Here is a 23075-nt window from a genome sequence, read left to right on the forward strand (position 1 = left end):
TAGAGTCTATTTCAACGAAATACCCATTTCCTCTTCGGATATTGTCCGCTTAGTTTATAAATGGATAAGAGGGTAATATCCTCATAAATGTCTGAAAGACAAGAAACTAAATATATACGAAACTAACTACAAACTACTCCTTCCATTACTTGACTGTAGATCTAACTTAGCCTTACTAAGTCGCCATTTACAAGAACCTTTTGAGACCGATATGGACATACGGAAGTTTGGGATTCAACAAATAAAACCAAATTCCTACATCCAATCCATCCATCTACTAAAATAGAATTGCTTCAGAATTCCCTTCTCGCTTCAATCCTAAGAATCCAAAATGATCTCAAAATCCCATTTGTAATTGGCATTTATTAAATCCCGGTGCTTTCTTGTCCCAACATTCTTAGAAATTGTTTGTAGCTGAATGGTCTCTTGAGAGATTGATTAGCTCCATGAGAAGGAGAAACACTGGTATGATTCGAAAGGTTGGTGGAAGGTTTGGAATCTGGACCGGATTAGTACGTTGACAAAACGAATGTTGAGGTCTTTGTGGATAGTGAGGTTAGTGACATAATAAGGTGCTTTGACAATTTGTTTAAGGACTTTCGATTGGAAGGACTGGATGCGCTGGATATTGGAAGGCTTGGCAGTAACCCACAGTTCCATTCCATATGTCCATATCCGTCTTAGTAAAATCTTATATAGTGTTAGCTTTGTCTTAATTGTCAAAGTCGATTTCGGTCTTAGAAGTCTTCATACTAGTTCAAGTCTTGTATGAAGTTGTGGTTTTTTTTCTGTCTTGTTGGGGATTCCACGTCAGTCTGCTGTCGTGATAAAGTCCCAGGTATTTGATTTGAGTGGAAACTGGTATCTCTTTGTTGTTGATGTACAATAGAAAGCAAGACTGCTTTTTCAGCGTAAAAGTACACTGAGTGCATTTTTCCTCGCTCAATCTTGTCTTCCATTTTTTACACCAGTCTTCGGTAACTTGGTTAGAAGATAGGATTGCGTTGTAGTCCGCGTAGGTGGTGATAATAGTGACAGAATGTATCGGGAGGTCAGCAGTATAAATGATAAATAGGATAGGACCAAGGATACTACCTTGCTGTACACCGGCCTGTATCTGTTTGACTTCCGATTATTCATTGCCGCACCTCACTCTGAGCGATCAGCTAGGTAGGATTTCAACAAAAGGTAATAATGAGAGGGTAGGAAGTGCTTAAGTTTAAAAAGTATCCCTGGATGCCAGAACCCGTCGAAAGCCTGTTCTGCATCTAAGAACGCGCCCAGGCAATACTCCTTTTTTAAATATATAATAAACTTGTAGCATGAAAAAACCAACCAAATTAAATCTTGGTTTTAAAATATATTATCTACAATTTAAAATTCTTGAACTTATAATTTTTTTTGCGTTCTTTGTAGTTATTGAAATTTTGAATAATAATCCTCTCTTTATATATATATATAAAATGCGTAGTTATAACTTTATGTAACTAGTTACAAGATTATATATACACACAAANACATGTTTTGTAAAATGTGGAAAAAACACTGATTCTTTAAATAAAATTTTTTTTCCTTGTATAAATTCATTTTTTTCCACATCCTACATGTTTTGTAAAATGTAAACAATGTTTATAAATCCCAGGCCCTGAAGATGATCTCAATAAAGATCGAAGCGTTGGCAAGATAAAGAAAATATTTTTCTAAAACCTACGTCACACCAGACCGGATCTCACGATCTACGAATAATTATTGGTTAACGGTCACTAAACACCACAGAAAAATCATAATAAATACGAAAAGTAAAATAATGGGCAATCAAATCGGCCTGGACCATGAGAGCAAATTAAGCTTATTATAACTGAATCTCTTTGTAAAAAAGCACGTTGCTGTTTAATGAACTGTTAATTTGAACTTCCCTTAATTAACTAAATGTAATTTGGATGGCGAAACCTGGCGAAATTTTGCACTAAATAGAACCAGAGAACAAAATAATAATGCTGTGATTTATTCTATACAAACATTTTCTGTGGAAACTAAGTGAAATCTGTTAGCTTCGCCTTTAATTTCGACAAATCTGAGAAAACAAAATTTACTGTTTCTAAAAGCCAGTAGAGATTGTATCAAGTTCTAAAGATTGCAATTAAAATGTATTCGTTTTGTTATATATTACATAAATTTTCGTAACGAGGAAGTACAATTTGTACAAATCAAATTTTTTCAATGAAAGGGAAAAATTGGGCTAATGTTGGTTCTCAAAGTAAAAACGTACGATATATAATTTTTTATTTGTACACTATACCTTTTTATGTGCTTATGAATTTTCCATATTAACCAAGAAACGTGATGCTATATGTATGCGAGGAGTATTTTTTGAGGGGAAGGGTTGCGTGAAAGAAAATGTCAAGGGGCTGGTGGGAATGGAACCCACGGCCGCGGGGTCTACGAGCTGAGAGACTATCACGCTAACCATTGTACCCTATACCTATTTGTACAAATTACAAATGTAATCGCAAAAATTTTTTTGCACACGGTCACAGCAATAACACTAATGGGCTGCACCCGGAGGATACATGACATAAGAAAGCAGCCGATGTAGGTGAGGGATTAAAAGGAAAGGAGGTCTAAGCCATCGTAGATTAGAGATAAATGGGGAATGTGTAGAGCGGGCTCGAGAGGTAGGGTTTGGATGGAGAAGTTGGTGTGAAACTTTTGGAATCGGTTCCACTTCGTATGTACAAAGTAGTTCAGTAAAGTCTTGTGTAAGGTTAGTCTAAATTTGACGGTCCAGTCAAATTTCAGAAGCCATTTCTAGAAGGTTCTACTCCCTATGTCCAAAGTGGTCACAGTGAAGTCTTGTGGGTTAGTTTAGTGTTAAAGGTCAAGACAGTCCGTTAAAACGTCAAGACATGACAGTCTTCCTAGTTGCTCAAGTTTTCTGTTAAGTTACTGTCTCATAAGTCTTGTGTGGTACCATATTACACTGCTGTCTAGGTACCGTCTATTTGACTTGAATGGAAATCCGAATATATTTATTCCTTATGTCCCTATGGAGGACAAGACTGTTGTTCAACGCGCGCTGAGTACATTTTTGTTCATTCAGTCTCGTCATTCACATTCTGCACAAGTTGTTGGAGCTCATAATGTTCTTGGACGTTGGAGGTATGTTAGATGTAGATGTGGATGTAAAGTCGGGGTGTAATATACTGCGCCCTTTAAGAGCTATTGTATCCCCCGTTCTCTGCCTAAAGCGCATCGGCGAGTTATATTTCATCAAGAAACTTGATTAATAGGCCCCGTTTCAGTGGTTGAATTTCACATTATATTGGTCACATTACACATCCCAAACCACTTCCTCCTGCGGGCAAGTATAGCACCGCAGTTTGTTAATAGGTGTGTTGGTGTCTCCTCTGCCTCTTTGCAGAATCTGCGTGTGTCGTCTTGGATTATTCCAATCTTCTATAAGTTAGCTTCCAGTGTCCTGTTAAGAATTCTATTAGGATTCGCAGTTTATTCCTGCTTCCTTTGATACAGTCTGTAATTTCTTTTCTTCCGAAATTTGTTAGGAGATTCTTGGATTGCCTTTGTCCAATGAGTGAATTCCATTGTGCCTTTATTTTCTTTTGTCCTTCTGTCTAAGACACTTAATGAAAGTGTGGATTACTATGCCTCAGAGGGGTTCGGGTCCTATCAGCGGTGTACTATCCTTTCCTTGGGGGGTGTCCGCTTTCTCATTGCCTGGTATAAGTCTCCCCCCATGTGTCCTGGGACTCAGCAGAGGCTGCTTTGTTCTGCGTACCTAACATGGTTAATTTGGTTTTGCAGCTCAGCACCATCTTTGAACTAATGATATTTGAGCTTAGTGCTTTGATGGCTTCTTGGCTCTCTGATATAATCTATGTTCTTGTTTTTGAACCCTTTATTCAGGTTGAGTTGAGTACATCTCTTGAATCTCAGCTTGGAAGACACTGGTGTATTTTCCCATGGGTTCTGCGTATTTGGTTCCAGGACTGAATACTCCTGCCCCGTACCCTCTTGTGTTCTGGATCCATCTGTGTAAAGGATGGTGCCATTCTTAAAGGAGGTGTTTCACCCTCGTTCTCATTCTTTTTTGGTACCTAGAGGTATATTGGATAGGATTCGAGTGAGAGGTCAAAATTGACGCGTAGGTGATGGTATTAGGGTGTATGGGTAGGTCAGCAATATAAATGGTATAAAGGATGGGACCAAGAACGCTCCGTTGTGGGACGCCGGCTAATATCTGAATGGAAGCCGATATCTGTTTTTACTGATGAAAATGATCGGTGAAGAGCAAGACTGGTTTTTTTCCCCATTGTGAACATACACTGATTATGAGTACATTTGTCTTCACTCAGTTTTTTGCCCCACTTTTACACCAATCGTCGATAAGCTCAAGGTGTTCTTGGATGTTGGAGGTATCTTGGATGGGAACCTACGATATAAATGTGTAGAGATTAGTGACCGTTAATCGATAGTTATTCAGATATCGTGAGATGCGGTCGGGTGTGATATAGCTTTTCAGCTTTTCTGAAACCTACATCACACCCGACCGCATCTCACGATATCTGAATAACTACGATATAAAAGATAACACCCGGTGATGTTTTGGAAGTTATTTATTTAACAATCTAATATTTTTGACCTGAGTTAGATTTTTTTAATTAGCCAAAAATTTGTCAGACTTGGATCAAAACCTGACTGTTGCAAAATACTGCTAGTTTTAAGTACACCACAATTATTTCAGGTGGAAATGCGAATATGGTGTATAACTAATCTTCATTAATGTTGATCACTGTTATTATGTTTGATCCCAGGGTAATTTTTGGGTCGCACAATTTGAAATAATTTACAAAAATGACCGTATACTTCGAGACGAAACACTCCCACATTGCCCGGAGGGCACTTTCTAGCTCTCCGAATACTGCTTGTTTTTGTCCTTACTTAATATTATTCTATGCTACGAGTGCGTTACCCTTATTTTATTTGCATCGGAAAAATAAAAAAAAATATTCCTTCTAAAATCTACATAGATAAAAATACCTTTCTGCCAGAATGAACGCATATGGGTTAACCTTTTTTTAAATTGTATTTATTTTCATTCTCCATACAAAATATTACATGAAATGCAGTAAAGGTATAAAGTATAAATTACATATACAAGTATAATAGGTATTAAGTTAATAATAATTTATTAGGTTTCTTGGTCCGATTGACCAAATAAATTATTTTCAATTAATTAATTTTTAATTAAGGTTTTGGTTGAGATAAAAAAATCAGTGTCACGAGCGGGATTCAAACCCACGACCTTCGGCTAAATACGCCGCTGCTCTAACCACTTTTTTATCTCAACTAAAACCTTAATTAAAGATTAATTAACAAACATATTAATTAAAAACTATCATATTTAAAAAAGTTTAGTAAATTACATTAAAATGTATTGATTTAATAAATATAATATTCATAATTATTTAATTTCAATTCATAACAATTATTCTTTTTATCTAAGGTCTTCTTTAAGACGAAAAAGTTATTGTCACGAGCGGGATTCGAACCTACGACCTCGGCTCTAACCACTATCGTGAATTGGCCCATTGGCAAAACGATTGTTTGACGAAGTGAAAAATTGTATTTTTTTGCGCTCCCAAACACGAGACACAATAATGACTCATCTACACAGAAAACAAACACTTCGAGCCCCGAAGATGATCTTAATAAAGGTCGAAACGTTGGCATGATGAAGAAAATGTTTTTCTAAAACCTTCGTCGCATTAGATTGCATCTCAAGATCTCCAAATAATCATTAACTAACGGTCACTAAATACCACACATTTCTAAATCGTATCTTTGGCCAAAAATATAAAACTTTTAGTGATTTATGTAAAATTTAGTTCTGGGCCGATTCCCCGATTCACTAGCAGGGGAAATTATAAGTGGTAGTGTAATTTGTAATTAAATTTGATAATTTACTGTAATTCTGTGTAAATCGGCGTACTTTTGACGCATTAATTATCAACGCACTACAAGTGAATAAGTTGAAATTCAAAATACGAAAGCCTTCCTTTTGTTTAAAATTCATGTTCTGAGCCCATTTTCAACAGCCGAGGCCGGAGGTTCAAGAAACCCGATGAAGCTATTTCTGAACGCGCCGTGGGCAGTTTCGGAAATGTATCGGGATGGGCGATGATGCCAGGGAGTGATTAGTCTTCTTCAGGCCTTATCAGCCATCAGGGTCCGTTCACCCTCCCCGGGGGCAGGCTGCCCATCGCATTAACCTGCAGCAGTTCTGGTACGAGCCATTTCCTCTCGCTGTCGTAAATTTCACCCTTGTAATGTCCATGTAATCTGATGATTTAGCCAGCCGGGGATTCCTCGGCCTCTGCGGCAATCTCGACTGTGCCCTAGGATAAAAAAGAGATTGCGAGACAAGTCGTGTCTCACGAGATTCATACGTCCACCATTCTTCGTTTTACAAGTATGATTTTTGTAGTAAAACGAATGTTTATTTATTTAATAATTTCTACAAAAATGTATAAAATTAATCAGGTCAAAACATTGTAGAAAGTTAACTGCATCGACAGAAAACCCGTTCTACCATTTGATGAAGCAATTTTACTAAGCAACACGTCATTTTACATTACTCGGTTGAATAAATTGTGGACACTTTAATACTAATACTGTGATATATAGTGACATAAACTTAAGTAAGGGATGGTAAAAATAAAATAAAAAAATAAAAAACTTAAGTAATATGTTAATTTCTATTCATGATATTCTGAAATAATTATCATCCTTAAATTGTAATAACATGAGCAAAGGTCCAGATGGTTTTCCTCTGAGGACTTTGTAGCGTTGGGACTGGAGTAATTTCGACACTTTTAACATTAGACATTGTGTTCCCGAGTACTCATCGTCAACAAGACAAGAGGATCTTTAACGTCCGCACCTAGCCTATTCGGCCTTATCGGACGTTTTGATTCTCAAGATGAGAGCTGACGCACTTCTGCATACGACGGAATGGTGTTACCGCAGCAGCATTGGTGTAGAGGCGCCCCAGCCCCTAAGGGCCGAGACAACCACGCTCTCCGCTTGTCCGCTCCGAATGGTCGGGCCCGCATTGTGCATCGGGTCGTATGCCGCACGCAAAGGGCTAACAGGCCGAAGTACATCAGCCTGTTCTCCTGCGTACTCCCTAGATAGAGAAGGGTCTCTGAGTATAGAGGCTCCCCCAGCGTAGAAACTTCCGGGAACGCCCCGGCAGCGATTTAGTTTAAAGTGGAATTGCTAACCACCCCCTAGACGAGCACCGCCTACGGTAAAGTCTCTTATCGAGCTCAGCCTACACCTGTTACGCGCATTCGAGGGACGCCATAGGCTCAGCCTAGGTGGTCCGATCCTTCGCTTCCCAAAGGGTACCACGCCGGTCATACGCACAACAATGCAAAGCATACTCGAGTCAGAGACACCGATTCACTACCCGCTTCCATTCGCTTACTTACGCATTCGAGGGACTATAGCATGATCATTACATGCTGTCGTCGGGTCGCAACGTCTCCCGTGAGGCCGGGGGGTTTTACGTTGGTCATACGCAAGCTTCACTGAGGTCACAGATAGAAGACAGCCTCTGTCTAAGTTCCCGCCAGGGGCGTCACCACGCACCGCCACGAATCCATTCCCAGTGTAACTAGGGCTGAATTTGAAACTTTTCAGTTACCCCGTGGTACAGATGGCCATACACCCTCCCCCGTTTTTGCAGACAGGATCTAGTGCACTCTGCTAAGGCACCCGTCGCCCATGCCGACCCTTAGGCCGACACGAGTACAGCTTGTGCTTTAGAGAGGTTGCCACGCCCTCTGGGCTGCACCTTTATTTTGTGCCCGGATACCCCCCTTGTAACCAAGGGTTAGGACGGGTCACAGGATAGAATGAAGGAGCTCGGATTGAGGAAAAGGGCCGTGGATGAGAACACATTGTGAGCCGTTTCGTGGTCTCGAGTCTCGAACCACACTATACCACCCGTTGTCGCCGTAGTTCCACATAAAATGGGCCACGACTGCTAGGGCGGGTTTTAACATTAGACAGTGTCCTTATTCAGGGGAAGTCCTTACTCGATGTGGCTCACATAATAGAAGTGCCTTGGCTCCATACAGAGAGCGTGTAGGCATGCTGCCGGATTTAAGAACGGTTCTCGGACACGGTAGCGCATTTCTGGGTCTCCTGTTCCGCTTTTTATGGGAATTGGAATTTTTTTTATTGTATATTGCCGTCAAAATATGTGTTTTGTATTTCTGTGTTTTGTATGAGTGAGTGTATTTATTAGAGTGAATGGGGAGGGGCTGATGGTGGAATAGCATCCCCATCGCCCCTCGAGCTGTGTATGACTTCCGACAATGGGGGAATATTTATAAAATTACCCCATCGAACTCAATTAGATTAATTTGTTGTTGTATGCAGGTTGATTGAGGAATATTGAGTACTCCGTCTACAAAATAAAATGAATGCAATATATGTAGGTAGGAATGTATTTATTTGTGTGAATGCGTGTTGAATATGTGTTGCAACATTTCGCATGCGCTCTGGGCTGAAATGACCAAGCTGCCAGATGCCCGTAAAAAATTTAAAAAACATTAGTCAGATCTGCACGGTATGTATGTTTTTTCGTTAAATTTTAGTTGCAAAAGTATACAAATAAAAAGATTGGATATTTTTTCCCAATTTTTATAAAGAAGGTACTGGGCTGAGTTTTCGTTATTAAAGCCTCTTAGTCTTTTACCTCTTCTGAGTACAAACTAAAAGAAAAATTAGATTTCAAGGGGGATTTGAGCCAATTTGCCAGACCTCGCAGATGAACAACGAAGGAGGAGGAAAATCCTATTTATAAAGAAAGGGTTCCAGCTTTCATTTCCGCACTTATAAAAAAACAACACATTCGCCGAAAATTTAGAAAAGGGGTTCCCTCGGAAGTGCATTAATAAAAACATACGCACCCTTTTGGAAAGAGAAACGCGTACAGCATAATAAAGGAACCGTGAATGGAACTAAGAAAGTGGAACGGACCGGGACAAAAACAAAATAAATATTCTAAGTGGTCCGGGTTTTTATTGCATTACGACTTTGAAATTCATACAACACGGACTAGAGGAATACTGTGAGCTTAGAGGCTATACTAACTTCGTTTCGTGTGTTCTGAGTCATATCCGTTACAACCCAATTAGTATTTATGAGGGCTTCTACGCTTTATAGTTAACAGAACGGTTAAAAGTTTTAAGCGAGTTAACGGTTTAAATCGATCATTTTCAGTCAAAATTTCAATCACATTCCTTAGGCATGTCAAATTCGCCAAATGTTTAAGTTTATTTCTATTATAGAAATGATTAAAAAAACGGGTTTGTGCCTTTATGGAATTTTTGTAATCTGAAACATAATTATACCAAAACTAATTATGCAAAACCATACAATTCACCGCAGGAATAAAAATAAATAACAGTACAAACTTCCTAGACTGAACGATCACAAAAACAGACGACAAACCGCAATTTGACACAATACTAAAGGGTGTACGCTTGTGAGAACTTAGATAAGCAGAATAGGCCTTTATGTAGGTCAACTGATCTCTCATTTAATGTTTCAGCTTTAATATAGTTCTATGACCACATTAATTTATCGTTTGTAAATGTCATAATTATATGTTGAAAACGCATTGCAGAAATTACGAAACGTTAAAAGCTTTTGCAATGCCTGCGTCAGTGGGAAAAGAAAAATCTGTATCCATTAATGACTTTTAACTAGGTTTAACATCAAGACAAATCATTTTTAAAATAAATGAAAATAAATTCATTAATTTCGTGGTCCGCTTGACCAATTAATACTTTACAATTAATTAAGGTTTTTGGTTGAGATGAAAAAAGTTAATGGCACGAGAGGGATTCGAACCCACGACCTTCGGCTAGATACGCCGCTGCCCTACCACTCGGACATCAACTCCCCATCTCAACCCCACCTTTTGAATTTTCCCTCCTTTTTGCCATTTTTTCAAGTTTAGTGCCCGAGGGGATCGAGGTCACGATAGTTCAAGTGGTAGAGCAGCGGCGTACCTGCCGAAGGTCGTGGGTTCGAATCCCTCTCGTGCCATTAACTTTTTTCATCTCAACTAAAAACCTTAATTAATTATAAATGAAACTGTTTATACTTAATTACCGATGTTAAACCCCAGTAGCCAGAACTTTGAAAAATGATTATTAAGAAATCGTGAGAAGCGGTCTGGTGTGATGTAGGTTTCAGAAAAACATTTTCTTTATCGTGCCAACGTTTCGATCTTTATTGAGATCATCTTCAGGGCCTTGTGTTGTCTGCATTTCAACAAAAAAGTTCTCTGATTGTTAACCGATGCAAGTTTCTTCTCATTGTTGGCGATTATCTTCAGAATATTCTTTGCTTGGTGTCCATATATAGTTGAAATCTGTTCATTGAATCCCATGTTCTTTGTTTTTATCGTGTAGAAATGTGTGGTGTTTGGTGACCGTTAATCGATAATTATTCAGAAAACGTGAGATGCGGTCTGGTGTGATGTAGGTTTCAGAAAAACATTTTCTTTATCGTGCCAACGTTTCGATCTTTATTGAGATCATCTTCAGGGNAGTTCTCAGTGTTTGTTTTCTGTGTAGATGTGTCATTTTTGTGTGACTCTCAACACGACACAGAAGAATGACACATCTACACAGAAAACAAACTTTGAGCCCTGAAGATGATCTCAATAAAGACCGAAACGTTGGCACGATAAAGAAAATGTTTTTCTGAAACCTACATCACACCAGACCGCATCTTATGATTTCTGAACATATATGTTCAGAATCGCAGAAGTTTCGGAGTTATTCCTCTTTTTATGATGCTTTATGATGCACGACCTTGCTTCAAATAAACAATGATAACCCCAAAACTAAAATGTTTTCGACGAATCCATACCATTGAAAACTACGTTAAATGTCCAATAAGATATGATAAATACTAAACTTGTAAACGTCGGGGAAATAAGCGTTTTAGTAGCCACAACTTTGAAAAACTTACTATGGTGATTCTAATACACTATTTCCAAACCTAGAGGCCACCAAATTTCAGAAAACGTACTCCATTTAATATCCTTTTTAGTGTTGTAATTGTTTTTTTAATTACTTTTTTCAAAGATGAAGAAATTGATGAAGGGAAGGAAAAAACCGTAGTTGACGGATTGGTAACGTGGAAAGATTAAAAAAAAAGTAGCCATAGTGCTAACAAGATATCACGTAGATACCTAAAAACGTTTTGAATCTTAAAACTTTTTATTTCGGATAATACAATAATCATTTAATCAAAGTTGGAGTCGTGTAAATAAGTAAACACGTGCACTATTTCGGTTTAGAATGTAAAAAAACATTTAATAAATTCATTCAATTTTTTTTAAATCTTTCCACTTTACTAATCCGTCAACCACGGTTTTTTCCTTTCCTTCATCAATTTCTTCATCTTTGAAAAAGTAAAAAAACAATTACACCACTAAAATTATATTTAATGGAGTACGTTTCTGAAATTTAGTGGGCTCTAGGTTTGGAAATAGTAGTTTAGAATCACCACGGTAAGTTTTTCAACTACGAAGAAAATTTATTTTTCAATGTTCTGGTTACTAAAACGCTTATTTTCCCAACGTTTAATATTGATCACATCTTATTGGAAATTTAACGTAGTTTTCATTGGTGTCAACGGATTTGTCCAAAACCTTTTAGTTTTGGAGTTACCATTGCTTATTTGAAGCAAGGTCGTGAAATCTTAAAAAATCCGAAAAAGTGGAATAACTCCGAAATTGCTTAGGTTCGGAGCGTAGTTAGTTAGGACTTTTTGGTTCCATTTTGAATGTAGAATCAACTGGCAAAGTTTGTAACACGACTAACCGAACAACCTGCATAACATAACATATTACATAGCATTATCGTACATTATCCAAATAGATCCACTCAATGGAGCTCAAAATGGAGGATGTAGGGATTACCTGATTGAATTGACCAGTATTTTCTCCTGAATACTGTAGGACATCTATAGGGCATGGTAAACGAGTATAAATCGTTTGCCGGCTACAACAACCGTCCAACAACTTCAAATCGCTTTTTTTTGAAGAAGGGAATCTGTTTCGCAATACGAAATCCCAATTTACTTGATGCCTTGAAGACTTAAGTCCCTCTGCCAGAGAAAGTTATGTTCGTTATTAAGAGAAAAACTAGGTAATAAATTGTTAGTTAAATTTTAATATATCACTAAGTGATTTCCCGGTGTGTTGGTGAATTTTCTTTCAAACCATCACAATTAAATATTTTTTCTTAAAACTAATGGATTTCTATATATAAAAGAAGTATGTTGTAATTGATATAACAATAAAAAATACATATAGTTTATAATAAACAACAAAATAAGAATGTCATTTTTTTTGTCTTCTAGTGTATCTAATCTCATAGACTGTGTACATGACACACCTTGAGATAATAAATCTAGTTAGTTATGCATTATCTTTAACTTGAACTTGAGTTGAAACCTGTGAAATTCTGTTGGTATTCGATGTACTAGCGCAGATCTTATAAGTGCAAGTCTATTGAAGGTTAGTCAAAAAAGCGATAGCTCTATATGCATTCTCTTATTTACACATTCCAAGGACTAATTTGTCTTCGACAAACATACGCTTTGTCCGTAATGTGAGCCAATTTATTTTCCAGGCGATGCCAATATACACTGTAAAACACATGAAACAGTGATTATATTTTTTATAGGTGTAGTAAAGAGAGGTATTTCTTCCGCTTGAACGATCCAGGAAGACACCCGGTGAAAATACAGTTAGTCGCGTGAGCTGTCATAACCGGTGCAAGGCCCTGGGCGGACGAAGAAGGGGAATCGGCCGAGTAAAAGAGTCCGGCCTTGTACCAAGGTCGACCTAGTCGGATGCTTTCTAAACGAGACCGCCGAGCCCGTATCCCGAGCTTTTTATAAACGGCAAACTCGTTGGAAAATCCGTACTTTTTGAAGAAGAAAAAAAAAGACATTCGCCGCCTGGTTGCCTCTAATCATCGGTCATAAAAGACTTCTTTGCCATATCTCATGGTGAAAATAAGGTGACGTTAAAATCCAGCGTATGTACGTTGGATTTACCTGTCCGACTTTGGTCTACTTAAATAAGGTAAATTTAAAAATAAGCAAAAGCTTACAATGCATTGGAGCATGGACCTATTTGATGGATTTTTTAAATGTTCATCTGGTTTCGGGCAAAGTTTAAAGGGAAATTTTTTATTATATAAATACGAGTAACCGTATACATTTTCTTTGGTGTGCCTAGAGACTGTACCGAGCATCACCCCTTCTCTCTCACACTCATTCTTTCCATCACACTCACTCTCCCTCGCTCTCACTCTTTCCATAACTCTTGCTCTCTCTCTATTTCTCTCTCCAATGCAAGTATTGTCACCATCCAATAGTAAAAGAGAGTGATGGAAAGAGTTCTTGAAATGAAAAAAATTAGTGAGAGAGAGAGAGAGAGAGAGAGAGAGAGAGAGTGAGATAGAGTGGTGGAAAGGGTATACACCTTCTCCATCACTCACACACACTCTCTCTCTCTCTCTCTCTCTCTCTCTCTCTCCATAACAAGTACTCTCTCCATCCAGTAGTAAAAGAGTGTGATGAAGAGGGTACTTGAAATGGAAAAAGTTAGTGAGAGATTTTCTCACTCGTTGATATAAGACATCACCTAAATCCGCGAATGTTATAAATAAAGCGTTTCAATTCAGTTCACTGAATCACTCCCTCTTTTCATCATACTCAATTTCTCTCACTCACTTTCTCCAACACACTCTTTCCATCACTCTCTCTCACTCAATCACTCACCCTTTCTATCATACTTACTTCTTCTTTTACTCACTTTTTCATCACAAACACTCTCTTTCTCTCTAACTCACTTTCTCCATTACAAATGCACATCCATCATACTCACTCTTTCCATCACACTTTCTCTCTCATTCACTTCTCCATCACACTCGCTCTTTCCATCCAATCACTTTCCCCCTCTATCGCTCACTTTCTCCATTACCGTCCCCATCACACTCTTTCAATCAATCTCTCTCTCTCACTCACTCAATCACTCAATCTTTCCATCACACTCTCTTTTTCTCTCACTCACTTTCTCCATTGCAAATGCTCATCCATCATACTCACTCTCTCCCATCACACTCTTTTCATCTCTCTCTCATTCAATCACTCACTCTTTCCATCACACTTTCTCTCTCATTCACTTCTCATCACACTCACTCTTTCCGTCACAACCACTTTCCCCCTCTATCACTCACTTTCTCCATTACTGTCTCCATCACACTCTTTCAATCTCTCTCTCTCTCTCTCTCTCACTCACTCACTCAATCACTCATTCTTTCCATCATACTCTCTTTCTCTCTCACTCACTTTCTCCATTACAAATGCTCATCCATCATACTCACTCTTTCCCATCACAACCACTTTCCCCCTCTATCACTCACTTTCTCCATTACTGTCTCCATCACACGCGTTCAATCACTTTCTCTCTCTCTCTCTCTCGCTCACTCACTCACTCATTCTTTCCATCACACTCACTTTCTCTCTCACTCACTTTCTCCATTACTGTCTCCATCACACTCTTTCAATCAATCACCCTGAGGAAGACAAAATATATCGTCGAAAGCTCGGCGATGGTACAAAAACGCTATTTGTTTTTCTGATCACAACCCTGATCCACGAGGCTAATATAAATTTTAATTACAATTAATTAAGGTTTTTAGTCGAGATAAAAAAGTCAATGGCACGAGCGGGATTCGAACCCACGATTGTCGGGACCCATTGTCGCCGAGAATCCAATCCGATTACACGTCATTTGAAAAATGGCAAAAAGGAGGAAAAATTCAAACGTTGGGGTTGAGATGGGAAGAGTGTCCGAGTGGATCGAGGTCACGGTAGATCAAGTGGTAGAGCAGCGACGGATCTAGCCTAGGATCGTGGGTTCCAATCCCGCTCGTGACACTGACTTTTTATCTCAACTTAAAAACTTTAATTAATTGAATTAAAATTTATTATGACATTTTTTTAAAATAACACATTGAAAAAATGACTTTATAATAAATAAGCAATGTATTTTGAGATAGCAAAGTTGATTTTTTTGCTGTAACTAAATTATAATAATGTTTTTGTAAAATGTTAAATTATGGATCGAAATTAAATTTAAATATTTAAATAATCGTTAAGTATTTTCATAATCGTTTGTAGCCCTAATATTGTTGTCTAAAAAAAACTTTGCTCTCAATTCACTTTTTTAATTAGGGGTTGGTTTATTTTGTGTATTTCTAAAATATCGCGATCCGGTATTTGCCACGTTAGTATTTCTGTGTTCGAATCCCGGCAGAGTAAATGTAATTTTAATTGAAAATTTTATATAAAATGTATCGTAAAGATCTGTAAAGTTTAACCCCTCGTATGCGACACCCATGTTACACCCTCCTGCATCACAAGAATCACTTTCAGTTTTACTCTATCCCTCTCATAATCTATCTCGTCAATTTTTGTGTAGGCTGATGGCCCATTTAAACGTCTGACAGGAACTTTTCATTGGATTTAAATTTTAAAACAATGAAACCGACGAAGAAGTCAAATTAAAAACTTATCAGCAGGAGCACCCGCATTACCTTCTTTACACCCTTAATATGCCTTTTTTTAAGTCCAATGTTATCCGTATTGTTGACAAACATTGTTTTTCTACTCTCCGTTACGTTCTCTCACGTTCTCTACGAAAAACCGACGGACAAACGTCCTTCATTCTATTCTCTCATTGCATAATTTTAATTGTGATACCTTTAGAAAGTGGGTACGAAGAGAAACGTACGTTGAACATTGAAAACCTCTAGAGTTGAGATTTGATATCTAGTATTTTCGTCTTTTAGTAGGGCTATAAAGGGGTTGAGGGTAAAGAAAGTTCGCTTTACGATAATGGATTCTTTAAGCTCGATTGTTTATTGTTGTATTGTTATTGCTATACTTCAAGGAGGGAGTGTGTTAATTTCGTAGTAAACATTTTCATGTCAAAAAGGGGGATGAAAACTACCATGGGTAAACATTTTTTTTCTCATCCACCTCCTCGCCGAACCTAAGGGAGACCCCATACCGGCGGACCACGGCCACTAAACTAATTCAAATGGGATGCAAGTTTAGGGGATCTTATTGTGCTTAACGTCTTCCTTCGACCTTGCCCTGAAAGGGAAGACCCAAGGAAGAAGGGAATATATTTTTCTTATTATTAATTTATCTAATCAAATAGGTCTCCCCCTTGCTGGTTAATCCTTTTGAATACGCTTTCTAATAAATACAATATTTTAATAAATAAATACAATTATGGGTACAAGGAGTAACCCCCCTAAGGAGGAGCCCGGAATTAAAAGTTCAGGGAAACGCTAAGATCTAACAAGTAACTTATCATAGGAAGAAAAAGAAGAAAAAAGAAAGAAAGAAAAAACTAGTCAGGCACTTTATCCACTATAGCTCGGCTAACAGGCTTGAGGACCTCAAACGTCCTATTTTCTTTAACCAGTTCGTTGAGGGTCGGTGGCCAAGTGTGGCGGAAGAGGAGCTTTAGTGGTTCACTCACACTCTCAAGTAGGGGGCAGTTGAATAGTCTGTGTTGGTCACTGTCATCAACTCCGCAGTCGGGACACAGAGGACTGTTATCTCTACGGAATCGGTGCAAGTAAGCGTTGAAATTTCCGTGACCTCTCATTATTTGTGTGATCCAAAAATCTGGTTGAAACCACTTTGCTCTTGCTCGGTCCTCAATACTGGGTAGAAACTCGTGGGTTAACCTTCCCTTGGTGCTTCTGTCCATCTTTTCTGCCACGAGTTGTCTATCCAAACTGTAAGGATCTCCCGGATCTGCTTTCTAGGTGCAGTTCGTAGCCATTCCCTATCTGATGGATCGAAATTTACCTTTGTTGGCTCCTTTCCATCGCTTAGCTGCCGGATTGCAATTCTACTGTGGAGGACAATGTCTATTGATGCAGCGGAAGCAAGGACTTGGAGGGCGTGAGTAGGGGCTGTCCTATAAGCTTTAGTCGTTCTCAGGAGCGCTATTCTTTGACTCTGCTCGAGGATGTTTCTACTCCTGCTTTGCAATTTTGTTCCCCAAGCTGCTCCTCCGTACGTGGCAATGGGCAGGTATACGATTTTGTAAGTGAAAGAGAGCGCCCTTGGACTCAGCCCCCATTTTGATTTTGCGATCGAGCTTAGTTTCGAGAAGACGCATCTCGACATTTCTCTGATCTTGATGGCATTTGTAGGACTTAGCCTTTCTCCCAAAACTATGCCTAGGTACTTTACCTTTTCGCTCAGCTTGATTCTTTTCCCTTCGATCTTAATCACGGGGCTTGTACTTACCATGGGTAAACATAAAAATTCGTGCGGTTTTTCATTTTGTATAGTTCTAATACCGTTAATCGCCATTTCTATATACATAGGAGGATTAGGTATTTATATCTCGTAACACCAAGAGAATAACGCGTCGGTTCATAAAGAAAAAGTCTTTTGAACAGTCCACTTTCAATTATAAAATCTTGGGACACGACAACAAGCGAGGCAGGTTGCTCCAGTACACAGGCCTGTATGGATTTTTTTCTTTTTTTTAACGAGGGTATTTCAACTACGAGGTTATATGAACGAACCCTCGGGATGCTGATGTTGTTGGAAAAAAACCCATTTGTAAGTATGTCGGGGTCGAATGCAGGGCCACTGGATTCGAACCCGGTACTTTTACCTTACAGTGATGAGCGCCGTGTCAACGCCTAAACCGATGCGGCCACCGACGACCCCAAAGGTCGTGGGTTCGAAACCCGCTCGTGACACTAACTTTTTTATTTCAACCAATACCTTACATAAAAATTAATTAATTGAAAGAAGTTATTGGTCAATCGGATCATGAAGTATAATGGATTTAATAAGTAAAACGAAGTATTTCTTCACTAAAGCTCTCCGTGGCCATTCCATTTGTCGGCGAGAATCCAATCCTGATTACATGACATTTGAAAATGGCAAAAAAGGAGGGAAAATTCGAAAGGCGGTTGAGGTGGGAAGTTGGTGTCCGAGTGGATCGAACTCACGATAGCTCAAGTGGTAGAGCAGCGGCGTGTTGGGCCGAAGGCCGTGGGTTCGAATCCCACTCGTGACACTAACTTTTTCATTTCACCGAATACCTGTCATAAAAATTAATTAATCGAAAGAAGTTATTTGGTCAAACGGACCACGAAATACAATGGATTTAGTAATTTATTAGCGTGAAAGGAAGGGGTCATTTAACCCCGTATTATTGTCGCGTTCTCTGTGGTGTGTGATGTCTAGAGCGTGAAAGTAAATTAATAGCGAGAATCGATTGGGTTCAATCCCCGCCTCGAGGGATATCAAGTAGTGGACAACCTCAGGTACAAATGATAGGCTAGCATTTTTCAGTTTTCATGTAAAACAGAGTCTGTATCATTGTTCGGGCGCGTTACGTCACCGAAGCGCCCGATTTGCGACGTAGAATGTACCCCTCTATCTACAACCCCTATCTTCTAGAAATCCACCAATCGTAATGTTCCCTCCTTTTTCCTCAAAAACTCATCCCTTCCAGCCCTCTCGGGCGCTCTTCTCCGCCAGCTCTCGGAGCGAGCACTCATCCTATCGCCCTATCCCGCTAAAGTGTTGCGCCATAGTCATTCAACTCCGTGTAAGATCGCCGCTTCTTAAAGTTTTCCTCGCCACGCGAATCCCCACGGATTCTCCCACAAATCGCCATACGATCTTCTCCTCCACATGCGTCCCATCTCACGACCGCATGGTCCACAAACCTATCATCGCCATTTTCCCTTCATATCATCTCCTTCTTCCAACTACCATCATTATAATCCCGCGAAGACTCCATCATCTCACTGGCTACTACCTGGATTGCATCGTCTCATCCTCACCGCTGCTGGATTGCATCATCCAGCTTCATCATCATCAACGACGCTGCAGGAACCAGGTCGGTATACGGGCCTAATCATCGCCAAACAACGCACGATATCGCATTCAGGAGACCTTCACCGCTTCCCGGTCTTCATCGCCTTCAGACCGTTATCGCCTTCACATCTCCAATACGATCATCTGCCACTGTAAGCCATAGAAACTTCATTAAACAGTGAGTCTTCAACTACCCTTTCGTTCATTATTTATTCATTCATTTAACCACTCCTAAACTAACATCCCTCTTAAAATCGAGAATCTTCCATTCCCGTTGGTGCCGAAACAATCTTCTTATTAATTTCAATTCCTCTCTCCCGGTGGTGTTCGTCGGCGCCATTTTAATTTTGGCTGCTGGCGAACAATCATATTGAGACGCTCAAATGGCTGTGGCTGAAAAAAAGCATGAAAAGGCGTCAAAAATACGCATAGAGCCTGCGATGACCTAAGCTGTTTGTCACCCAAACTTTGCGACATTGTCATTATTATAAAATTATCCTCGGCTTCAAAACACATAATTCTTGCAGGCTTATTGTATGAATGTTAGCTCGGTACGAGTGCCGAGGAAGCTCGTAAAATTTGCACTACGTTTGGCTATGAAACAAAAGTGAGCGCACTGTACAACGTACATTAATGTTTAATAAACAATACTACAGTAACATTCGTATTTGGAAACCAGCAATACTTTATTTGAGTAAATATTTAATGCGTAATGAATTATATATGTTTCCATTTCGATGTTTTTTTTTGTTTTTTTCGACTTGGATGGAATAAATCATGTTTATTCAAGTCGAGCTTTATTCATCCTTCACATTTCCGATCCGCCGAATATAAAAGATAATAAAATGGCAAATATATAGAAATGGCCGTTGGTTCCGGTTGACCTTCCCGCTTATATCCGGATATCCAGGATGCCGGATTTTCGTAGCCAAGTGGAGCGAGGTGAGCCCGGATTAACCGGCGAGCACGAACCCTTTCTTCGAGGTCTTTTCGAACAGACCCGATGTATTTCCTATCGCTTTTTCAAGTGCACGCCCTTTTTATTTCATGACCGTCCGAGCTTTCGGCAATTTGACATTCATGGTTTGTTTACCGTGTATACACTTGAAAGAGGATTTTTTTTTAAATTGTGTCTCTCTAAATCGACTTTGTATTGACAAGGAAAACATTGACCTACGGTCGTTTGCAATATATTGACAGAACTGAGTCGATTTAATTGCCTCTTGCTCCTCTTACACAGTAATTAAGTCTGATTCACAAAATTTAATTGGACCCTTGATTCGAGGATATTCGCAAATTAGTGAACAACAAACAAATAAAACTCTCGGGAAATACGAGTTTTAGTTTAATTTAATTAATCGCGATGATTTTATTTTAAATATTTGGCAAGGGTTTTCACTCTAGATAAGAGAAACTTATCATTAACGATATTTCGTCGGCCTGTTCTTGCTTTTAGACGGTCATATCCACACTACCATATTTTACGGACTTTTATAATATAATAAAATATAATTATGTGTCTGCTTTGAATATTATTTCCAAACAAATTCATTTTTCTGGTGTTTTAAACTATGTGAGAATAAGTCATCTTTAAAATAGAATCCATTATATTTAGTAGTCCGCTTGACCAATTAATATATTTCAATTAATTCAGGTTTTTAGTTGAGGTAAAAAATCCGAGTGGATCGAGGTCACGATGGCTCAAGTGGTAGAGCAGCGGCGTATCTAGCCGAAGATGCTGGGTTCACTAAAAAGGATATTAAATGGAGTACGTTTTCTGAAATTTGGTGGCCTCTAGGTTTGGAAATAGTGTATTAGAATCATCTTAGTAAGTTTTTCAAAGTTGTGGCTACTAAAACGCTTATTTCCCCGACGTTTACAAGTTTAGTATTTATCATATCTTATTGGACATTTAACGTAGTTTTCAATGATATGGATTCGTCGAAAACATTTTAGTTTTGGGGTTATCATTGTTTATTTGAAGCAAGGTCGTGCATCATAAAGCATCATAAAAAGAGGAATAACTCCGAAACTTCTGCGATTCTGAACATATATGTTCAGAAATCGTGAGATGCGGTCTGGTGTGATGTAGGTTTCAGAAAAACATTTTCTTTATCGTGCCAACGTTTCGGTCTTTATTGAGATCATCTTCAGGGCTCAAAGTTTGTTTTCTGTGTAGATGTGTCATTCTTCTGTGTCGTGTTGAGAGTCACACAAGAATGACACATCTACACAGGAAACAAACACTGAGCCCTGAAGATGATCTCAAGTTTTTTTTTTTTTCATTTTTTCAAGTTTAGTGCCCGAGGGGATCGAGGTCACGATGGCTCAAGTGGTAGAGCAGCGGCGTACTGAGCCGAAGGTTGTGGGTTCGAATCCCGCTCGTGACGCTAACTTTTTCATTTCATCCAAAACCTTACATAACGAGATTAAATATTTACTTTTATTTATGAACCATCCCAGATTGATATAACGAGGATAAGCGGACCAGGATGATCGGAAAAGATCAGACAAGTTTATCTGAAGATCCCAACAAGAAAATTGACCAAATAAATTATAGCTCAGAATTTAATATTGTATCAATATGAAAGATTATGTTTAAAATACTAGATCCACCTCTTTTTTACTCACGAATAATGTGGATCCCGGTATGGTGTTGAAAAAAAACAAAAATTCACTTATCTGCCAAGCTTCGACTTATTTTAAGGTCATCATCAGGGCGAAATAATCTTAAAACGGGTCGAAAGCTTGGCAGGTGACAATTGAATTTGTTCTTCATCCATACCATACAGAGGTCCAGAGTATTCCGGAATATTTAATTAATGTATTATGTTTAGAAATTACTTATCGACCTTCCTGTAATACGGACGATTATAACTGTCACTATCTGGCTAAACGTGTAAATTATCGGCTGCATTGTACCAATGGGTGTGATACGGTTTCCGGCGGGTAATAAAGAGGGAAGGAGGAAGTGCGATGCCCCCCCGGGCACAAACACCGTATCCGATCCGATGATAACTCCGTAAAACGAACAGAAAAACCTTCCTTTTTTGCTAAAGACTAGGGATTTGCGCGGCCGTTTGAGCTTTGGCCAGCTTTGCTCGATGAAATGGAAAAGAAACGATAAAAATACTTTTTTTTAACGGTTTTTCTATAAGGTTCAACAAAATACTGAAGAAAAATTTAACAATTTTAATTATTCCAGGGAATAAGGGTATTTCCAAGTTCTATTTATCAGAGATAGCTAAGCAATCATGTCAAATAATTAGTTAAATATTAAATTTACAATATTACAGCTGAAGGTTCAATGTATTAAGGTTATAGAACCGAAAAAAAGGAATTTACTTGTTTATAAAAATCACCTATCGAAAACGACATTGTGTGCCATATCTCCACCAAGATAAGTAGTAGATAATCCATAAATTGTATTAAGGAAGTTTATAAAACGATTATTTGGCATTTTAGAAGTGAAAAATCGTATTTTTTCCACTCTCAAACGCGACTCACAATAATGACACATCTACACAGAAAAAAACACTTTGAGCCCTGAAGATGATCTCAATAAAGATCGAAACGTTGGCACGATAAAGGAAATGTTTTTCTAAAACTTACGTCACACCAGACCGTATCTCACGATCCCCAAATAATCATTGTATTTTTTGTAAACTTCAAACAAGGAAAACTGTATAAATTAAAAAATAATCTTATGGGAAATAAGGTCAAAACATTACGGGGGGGAACGATTTTTCACGTTACATTTCATTAAGGTCAATAATGGTGGCCGCGTTAGCCGAGTGTTGAAGGCGTCAGACTCTCGGCTAGTAGATCCCGCGGTCGTGGGTTCGATCCCCACCGTCGCCTCTGGATTTTCTGACGCCTAAGGGGACCGGTGGCCTCAATTGAAAGAAATTGACACGGCACTCATCAATGGAAGGGGCGGGATCGGATCTCAGCGACCCTGAATTTGGTCCCAACCCCCTTCAAAAGTGAGTTTCTTCGATGGAAGAACACCG

The 23075-nt window shown here is 38.8% G+C and overlaps 1 protein-coding gene and 1 non-coding gene across 2 annotated transcripts in view; both read left to right on the forward strand.

Moving 5' to 3' along the window:
• The window catches only part of LOC106666377, a 180042-nt gene that overhangs the window by 53003 nt on the left and 103964 nt on the right, over positions 1-23075 (forward strand). The window lies entirely within an intron of this gene.
• Positions 21380-21452, forward strand: Trnas-acu. The gene has a single exon. It is a non-coding gene; the product is annotated as a tRNA-Ser (tRNA).

The sequence above is a fragment of the Cimex lectularius genome, unplaced genomic scaffold (genome assembly GCF_000648675.2).
Source record: "Cimex lectularius strain Harlan isolate CLEC.00 unplaced genomic scaffold, Clec_2.1 scaffold62, whole genome shotgun sequence".
Lineage (NCBI taxonomy): Eukaryota > Metazoa > Arthropoda > Insecta > Hemiptera > Cimicidae > Cimex > Cimex lectularius.